The sequence below is a fragment of the Nannospalax galili genome, unplaced genomic scaffold (assembly GCF_000622305.1).
Source record: "Nannospalax galili isolate Female #2095 unplaced genomic scaffold, S.galili_v1.0 scaffold525, whole genome shotgun sequence".
In the NCBI taxonomy this organism is placed as follows: domain Eukaryota; kingdom Metazoa; phylum Chordata; class Mammalia; order Rodentia; family Spalacidae; genus Nannospalax; species Nannospalax galili.
The window spans coordinates 165,532-174,798 of NW_008353937.1; positions in this window are offsets into that span (position 1 = coordinate 165,532).

Sequence of the window (9,267 nt, forward strand, 5' to 3'; positions counted from 1 at the left end):
GCCCAGTGAGGGGCTCAGGGTCCTGAAGGAGGGTCAGATCCCTGCAGGAAGTGGGCTTTGGGGGCAGGGCACCATAGGAGGGGTGAGAGGGCTGAGGGTGGGCAGGTGGTGAGGGACCTGAGCCTTGAAGGTGGATCCCTGGATGAAGGGTAAAGAAGTTGGGATAAAGGTCCCTGTTTGGGGCTGCAGGCCCTGGGGGGGGGTACCAAGAGATGGACTTTGGAGCATGCAGGGCTTAGAAGGCTGAAATGCTGACAGAAGAGCCAAGAGAGGTTTGGAGCCCTGAGGGTGAAATGAGGTCTGAACCCTGAGGAAAGGGGACCAAGAGGGCAGGAGCCCAGTCGGCCGAGCACCAAGGGAGGACCGATGTGGCAGAAGGAGACAACCAACTCCCACAAGTTGTCCTCTCACCTCCACATGCATGAGCCATGGCATTCATCCACACGAAATGCTGACAGAAGAGCCAAGAGAGGTTTGGAGCCCTGAGGGTGAAATGAGGTCTGAACCCTGAGGAAAGGGGACCAAGAGGGCAGGAGCCCAGTCGGCCGAGCACCAAGGGAGGACCGATGTGGCAGAAGGAGACAACCAACTCCCACAAGTTGTCCTCTCACCTCCACATGCATGAGCCATGGCATTCATCCACACACTAAATACACAAGCAATTTTAAAAGTTGAAAGCTATCAGAGACTTGAGTTAGCACTGGGGAAATACCATCTCCACCATGAAAGCAGATGGCACTGGAGACAATTCGGTTCCTGTAGAGCCCGTCCCACAACACAGGTAAGACACAGACACGACTGACGGGCCCCATGGTCCAGATGCAGTTCTCTGTCAGGCCTCCTCTCTATCCCTTCTCTCTTGACCTGAGCACTGAAAAGACTCGGCAGGGAATAATTAAGTGACTTCAGGTCCCCAAGGTCTCGGCATAGATGGGAACTGTCTTGCCAGCCTGCATGCTGACTAGCCTTGAAGTAGTTCGGCCTTTGTTTGAGGCACTCAGCCTGTCTGCTAAGGTAGCCAGATGCTTTTGACCTACCTGCATGATGAATGTTTAGCCAACAAAGCATTTCAAATCGTGACACCACAAAGTAACTCCTAAGGACTTAGTAGAAGAGAGAAGGGGTTCAAGTAGAAATGAGAGCATGGAAACAATGTCTAAGAGGTTTTTCAGTAACAACAACAACATCTTTATTTTTCACAACAAGGCATGAACAGGGCCAACCGGGGGCCAGTGGGCAGAGAAGCAACGGACAGCAAAACTGCTTTCATCTAAGGGGGGTCAGGTCAGTGCACTGCTGAACAGGATGAAGGCAAGGCTCAGGAGGGGCTTGACCTCCCCCAGACACACAGTTCCATCTACTAAGTTTTCTTCGACTATGGTATCTGGTAATAAGTCCTTCTCCAAATTAACAGGTCCTCCCTGATTGCAAGACATGCCTGAACAGCAATAAACAAAATAGAAGCTATTAGTTTTGGGGAGGCTTTTTGGAGTTGGTTCAGGTTGGTGTACACTATAGACAAACGTGCAGTTCCAAGTACAGTCCTTGTAAACCAGGAGTTCACGAGAATTTATACCTAAAAGAAGGAAGACACCATGAAAATTATTACATTCACATCTTCATTATAAACCCCGCACCACAGCCAATCACCACAAGCCCCACACCGCAGCCAATCACCACCAGCCCCATGTGTGTGTTCTACACACCCAAACCTTACTGCAGGACATTGCCAAGCATGTTGGACAGAGAGAGAACCGCAAGAGGGCCTGATGGCTCCAGAAACAACACATTTTTCTATGCATGCTGCCATCTTTATTTCTGCCACAGACCATCTCCAAATGACCTCTGAGTCCCATGTCATAATAGCTATAAAAATGAAATGTCCCATGATGTTTTGACTCTGGATTTGCCCTAAGAATTCTCAAGCTCTAGAGATGAAGCAGAGACCAGGAGCCACGTGACTAACGTCTTGGAGACTCCAGAGCTGATTCACACCTCTGCCTGTTAATGTGACTGCCTGCTGGCCTTCTGCGGTTGGCACCACGCCTCTGTGATGAACATCTTCCCAGCCTTCTGCCTGGCTTTCCAAGCTCTGACACCAATGCACAAAGTCCTGTGGCCCTTCATTGACAACATTCTCGCCAGTACAGACTCAATGGCTCATTCAAGAAAGGCTCCAAAACTAACAGGACCACCATCACCACAGGCATTACCCAATCAGAGTTATCTGACCTGAGCCCCCCTTGAAACGCCCTGCCAGAGTGGCCCTTATTGCTACCTCTGTTTCCCTTGCAGTCTGTGACCATTACTTAGATATTTCATTCTGGAACTCACCCTAACTAGTTTACCATCCACAGCTTTGGGTCTTGTCTGGCACGTTAACAACTAGTGACTAAGATCCAAGCATCTTCCCCCAACCAATCCCCGCCCCCATGCAAATAGTGTGGCTGAGGTTCAGCTGTCCATCAGAAAGTAGGCCATTGTAAGCAAGCACTTCAATGAGGGTTTGCAAAGTGCACTCAACAGGCTCATCAGTGTCCAGTCCTAAAAGTAAAGCAAGGTGGAAGTCCTGATTGACTCCCTCTGTGGATCTTCTCAGATGCTGCTCTAAAGCAACTGTGGCCAAAGAAAAGAGGTGCATGGGCTGTTTGGCCCCTTTTATACTTTATAAAGAAATCACCACCAGCACACTACTGCGGAGGCTTCCCTGCTGAAACCCTGGGATTCATCTTGGCTACAGACTCTTGTCCATCACTCTTCTCACAGAGGCAACAGCTCCATCCATGAGTCTACCACAGTTTATTGCTAAGAAGGAATTAAATGATTCATAACTGTCTACTCCAAAGACTCCTTCCACGAATACCTTTGTACCTTACCTGAGGTGAGCTCGGGAATTTCATCAGGTATATACCTAGGCACAGAGACGCTAAGGCTTTGATCTGCATATATGCAACTTTGGTGAGCATGTCTGAACGGTTCTTTCAGGTGGACTGGGGACCTATGTCTAGTCCAAAGGACTGTATGCACTTCAGAACTTGATCACAGCTTCTGATAGTCAGTCTTTCTATGAAGAGTTATTCTGTGGTTTTAGCTTACATTTCCAGAAGAAAGACTCTGAACAACTCTTTTAGTCATTCATAACTTTTAAAGTTTTCTTTCAATTTTCCTGGATTATCTACTTATTTGTTGTGTAAGAAGTTCATTAAATGTGAAACATGTCTTTTAGTGTATGTGTGCTCTGAGACGTTTGCTCATCTGTGAGCTTCATTCTTCCCTTCTGTAGATCTCTTCCTAGGACCATAGGGTAAGAAACTTCATGTCTTTGGATTATTGGACATATTCGTATGTGACCAACATATTTTGTTGGGTTTCTTAAATTCTTAGCTCTGTGAAGGACACAAAGATCTTCCCCAGTTTCCTCCCTTCATTGCCTCATCACTTGCATTCTGGTCTATAAACCTTCTGGAATTACTTCTTCTACTGTGTCAGAATACTCTGAGTCAGTGCCAAGGGTAGCAATCCCCATTCATCTCCATCAGCAGCTGTGCCCACTGCATTTCAGGGTCGGCCCTGTCAGAGGTCAGTGACTGGATGGATCTGACTGTTCTTGCTTTAGTAGCTATTTCCTCCGGGGACCCAGGCCCTTCGAGTATGCCCACCTCCTAAGTTCTCATCACATCCCAGTAACCCCACCATTTGGGGACCAAACATTCAAGACATGAATCTTTGGGGACATTTAAGTTTCAGTGTGACGTGCTCTCTGCCTGATGAGCTCTGTGTGTTGCGTCGGGTGCTCCCTATCGGATGTTTTCCTCTCATTTTGAGATGTCCTGTCTTCAAAATCATTCACCCCCACCCCCAATGTGCCCTCATTTCTGTGTGGCTCCCTCATTTATTGGGTTACTGGGAAATGTTCTTTTCTGCCAAGAAGTTGGTAGCTCCTTCATTCACAATAATTTATCATTTAATTCCATTGCAATGGAGAAGTTAACTCCCAATGGCTCCACTTACTGGGGCTTTGTCAATGCTCGCATCAGTCTCCTGAACACCTTTAACAAGTGGCAATCACCATATGATACCATGGCAGAAATGACCAAATATATGAATTTTACATGAGCCCAGGTGTCGCAGATGTTGGCAAAGTAAAGCCCATGGGACAAATACGGTGCATGCACACACACACACACACACACACACACACACACACACACACACACACACACACCGTCTGGAGACAAACCATTACTGGAACAAAGCAACCAGCAATCTAATCTTCTTTCTCTACTACAAGGGCAGAGTTGGTGGAGTTGATAAGATTCCTATAACCATTACTGTCTGGTCCTTTCCAGGAAAAGTTCTCCAGCCCTTGATCTGCAGCCATAACGAGTTTAGTTTCTGTGTTGCAGCTTCTAGAAGCTGTGGAGAGCCAGTTTCCTCGCAATGGCTATTCTCATTGTGTCACTTGCACACACACCTAGGACAGTGGCACTTCCTTGCCACCTCCAGGAAAGGTTACTGTTGGTGGAATACTTCTTTTTCCTGGGTATATATACAAGGTTTTCATTAGCCAGGACAATGCTATTTTGTAAAGCTCCTTCATTTTGGTTAGATGGTGATAATTTCCCCAAACCACAGGAATTAGCATTCCCAGAACTTAAGTAACTTGTTTTTCCTAAGCTCTTGTCACCCCACCCTACGGACACCCAGTAACGGCTGGGCACAGCAGATGGTTGTCAATCACCTGATGTCTTTCTACTTGCCACATCTACTCCCTGGTCACTCCTAGAAATAGCCAGTCTCCGGCCAAAAAGGAAGATTTTTGGTGCCTCTCCCTTCCTCCTCCCACTTCGCCCTTATGACTAACCCTAGTGTATAAGCCAACAGGCGGCGCTCTGATTTCTCCATCTAGAGCCTCCCTTCCCAAGGATTTTTCTCAGGTCAACCCTGTCATATGTTGGAGTTGTGTGTTTTTTCTTCTGTCTTTCCTTTTAGCAGTATTATAGGTATTCTTAGCGTAGCAATGCAGAATACCACTTCTGTCTTCTATTTTCAACTTGTGTGTGGGTTTTTTGGTTTATTTTTTTGTTTTTGTGTTGAGACAAGATCTCCCCGTTGCTCCAACTGGCCTGGAACTCAATATGTAGACCAGGCTGGCATTGATCTCACAGAGATCCTCCTGCCTCTGCCTCCCAAATGCTGGGATTAAAGGTGTGAGGCACCATGCCTGGCTCTTGTGTTCGTATTTTATGCATGTCCCAAATTAACAGACTGTAAGCTGTGCCTGCTTCATGTTAATGTCATTAAAGTTCTGGACCAGTAACTAGTACATGAAAACAGAGAACCCTCACAGTTCCCATCAGTGGTAGCTATAGGGAGAAAGACAGATTCTCAGCCCCCTAAACGTGTGTCCAGACATCAGACACTCATAGGTTAAAGGCGACAGTAGGTGAGATGAAGGCACACCAGAAGGACCTTTCTGCACTGAACTTGAAACAGAATGATGAGAAGTTGAGTAAACCATCTCCAAGGGCCGCGGTCAGAAGTCCTTAACAAGGCAGTAAATAAGGCCCTTACTTTTTGGCAAGAGCTTTGCTGCCTGGTCCTCCCTGGGTGCTGTACTTGGAGCTGGGCCTCTGGTTATGCGTGTTAGGCTATGGCACTGGTGCATCATTCTCAGATGAGGAAGGCCTCAGAAAGAAGGGCATCCTGAGCTCAGGTTTTTCCCTCATCTGGCCCTGGCTTTTCCATCTTGGGTGACCTGTGTCACCCTGAATTGAGGCACACCCAATGCTTGGATCTGGCTAGTTGGAATACCAATTACACGACCAGAAACCAAAATGCATGCAAAGATTCACAAAGGTTGCACCAGGGTATCTGCCACATAAACAGAGAGACCTCAGGGAATGAAAGCCTGAAGGGGTCACAGTGGTCTCACTTTGTGGTAGGGCCAGCTGCAGAGAGAACATACTGACCCCACCCCCTAAAATTGTGCAGGTCGGGTGAGCAACCCCAGTGACCAATAGATAGGAACTTACGAATGGCAAGTGTCATACAACGCCTATTTTCATAATCACACGTCTTTAAGACTGGACAACGGAAGGTGTTTTTAGTGAAACAATGATAGCATCTCACATTAAAAGTCCCTGCAGAAGAAAAAGTAGGCGTTAGTCTTCAGCCCTGACAAACTTCACCATGACACACCCACACCCGCTTCTCTCACAGTTGCCCCCCCCCATTCGATCACCTTCTCAAGCCATCCCGAGGTCTCCAGAGCTTGGTGCAGCCCAAGTCTGGTGGTCCTTTCCTTACTCTAAAAGGCACATGTAAGACTGATAAGCTCTTCAGAAATTACATCCTGTGGATGAATGGCCACCCTCCAGACATCAGAATCCTCCTGGATCTCTCTGGACAGCACTTGCTATCTTTGGTGGGTCAGTGCCACCTCTAGACTCTATCCTGGTCTTCTGCTCTGTGTGTGGGCCTCCAGTCCACTTGACCCTCTTTCAGCTCAGGAACACCCTCAATTTGACCTTGAGTCCCCGATTACCTTGACAATGCTCATGTGACCTGATTCAGGTGACCCCATTTCCAAACAAGCAATTCTCCTTTCCTCCAAGACAGTCTTGGGCTGATACTTACAATGAGATGCCTGAGTTGTTCTAGGAGCCACGGTGGAGTTAGCAACGGTACCCACCCCCTGGAGTACCAAGAGAAGTAGTGAGAAGGGGAGTGCCATTTCCTGCAGTCAGGTGGACCTGAAAGAAAAGAGGCCATAGCCACCCGTGAAGGCACAGCTCCAGCACTTGGTGTCACATGAGCTGTGGGTCCTCCTTACGGCACCTGCTACACTGCAGGTACAAATCCCACCTCCCCCTTTTGAAACCTTCCTGGTAGTTCTGTCATCTTTGCCATTCTAGAACCCTCCCTGTTGCTCCCATGGACACATTCCACAACTCCTTTCCCCACCCCTTCCCTGTACCCTTAATGTTGGATTTGATCACCCCAATCTCCTTCAAAAACTGTTTCTGATCTTCCTCCTTTCCTATTCTGGAACCTTCCTGCTGGGTCTCCTTGGGCTCCCCTTCTGGAACTTTCCTTTTCACCTCTCTGGGCAGCGGGGTCCCTCTTAGTGTTCTTTGCCTCAGGGCTCCCGCTTTCTCTTGGGGCCTCTCTCGGTCTCTGACCCTCTCTGCTGCCCCTTCCCTCAGGGTTATGAACTTCTGCTCCCGTTCCCTCGAGTTCTGACTCTTTCAAACCTTGGCACACGTCCCTCAGGGATTGGAGCCTCCCCTGGAGCTCGGAGAGAAAGGCTCGGACCCTACCTTGGCTCTCTGGGAACTCAGAACCTCCCTTGGCGCCCTTCTCTCATCTCGGCCAACTCCCTCCGGGCTCCAGACTTCCCTTGGGGATCCAGGGCCGTCCCTAAGGCTCTAACTCTCTCGAATCCCTCCCTCCTTCCGTGCTCAAAGCCTAAGGTCTCTTGGCACCCCTTCCTCAAGACGTCAAACTACTCGGGGCCGTGGCCTCCGCACTCCGAGACTCCCTTGACGCCCTTCCTTCGGAGCTCCAGATCGGGATGCCCTTCCCTCGGGCCCAACCTTCGGGCGCAGCGCCTCCTGCACGGCTCGGACCCTGGCTTTGCGCCTCTACCCGAAGGCTCCAGGCTTCTCCGCCACCGTTCCTTCCATGCTGAGGAGCTCTCTCGGGGCCCCGGCTGTCTTGACGTCCCTCCTTCGGGGTTCCAACCCTCTCCTGATGCTTCCCGAGGGTTTCTGGACCCTTTAAGCCCCTCCCGGCTCCTCCGGCCCCATCCTCAGCCTCACTTGAGGCCCTTCCGTCCGGGATCCTTTGTCTTTGTGCCCCTCCCCGCCCCCGCTCTGGGTTCCAGCTGTCTTCTGGCGCCCTTCCCTTGGGGTTCCTGCAGTTCTCACCCTCGACGACGACAGCCCAACGCTCCCTCGGTGTGCTGAGCTCAGCCCTCCTGGTCCCCTTTCCTCAGGGTTCAGACTTCTCTTGGCTCCTCCCTCCGGCTTTCAGCCTTCTAACCCTGCCCACGCCAACGGTTGGTCTCTTGGTGCCCCTCCCTCAGGGCTCAGACTCCCCTCTATTCACCATTCAGGCACCTGACCCTCTCTTCTAACCCCTCCCCACCAACGGTCTCTGCACTCTTCCTCTGCTCTCTCCCTTTCTTGATGCCTCTCCCCCCAGGGCTCAGACCCCCCCTCTCCCCGCAGGGCTCTCTGCCTCTCTTGGTGCCCTTCCCTCAGGGCTTCCATCCTCCTCCTGGGGCCCTCCACTGGGGACTCACTTTCTCTTGCCCCTCTCCTTGAGGGCTCTCACCCTCCCTTAGCCTCCAACATTACACCCACAGTCCCTCCCTCAGGGCTCCATCCCATGCCTGGCTCTCAAGCCTCTACCCACCCTTGCGACTTCACAGCTCTACAAAGCTCTTACCCTCAGCGCTTGACCCCTCCCCAGGGCCTGCAGCCCCTAACAGGGACCTTTATCCCAACTTCTTTACCCTTCATCCAGGGATCCACCTTCAAGGCTCAGGTCCCTCACCACCTGCCCACCCTCAGCCCTCTCACCCCTCCTATGGTGCCCTGCCCCCAAAGCCCACTTCCTGCAGGGATCTGACCCTCCTTCAGGACCCTGAGCCCCTCACTGGGCTCCCTCCCTTCAGTGCTCAGGCTCCTCACTAGCGCCTCCCCTCTCCCCTCCCTTCAGATCTCTGACCCTCTCTTAGGTGCTGCTCCCTCATTGCTCAACTTCTCACTGGTGCTTGGCCTCAGATCTCTGCCACTGCCTCAGGGCTCCGACCCCTGACCTGGAGCCTCAGTGTCATGAGCCTCCCACCTCCATGTCAGAAGCATAGGCAAACACTTTGTGTCTTTCCACAATGTCAGAATTTATTGAATAACAATAAATTTGTTACCCTCTAGGCACAGTGGGTTTGATGGCAGCAGTTTGCCAAACAGCCTTATAGTTCTGGCAGAGCCACACAGTCTTTTATCCCAGTCTAAGTGCTAACATTAACTATCACCACACATCACACACGCAGTAAATATCTCTCTCCATATATATATACTTTGTGTCTTTCCACAATGTCAGAATTTATTGAATAACAATAAATTTGTTACCCTCTAGGCACAGTGGGTTTGATGGCAGCAGTTTGCCAAACAGCCTTATAGTTCTGGCAGAGCCACACAGTCTTTTATCCCAGTCTAAGTGCTAACATTAACTATCACCACACATCACACACGCAGT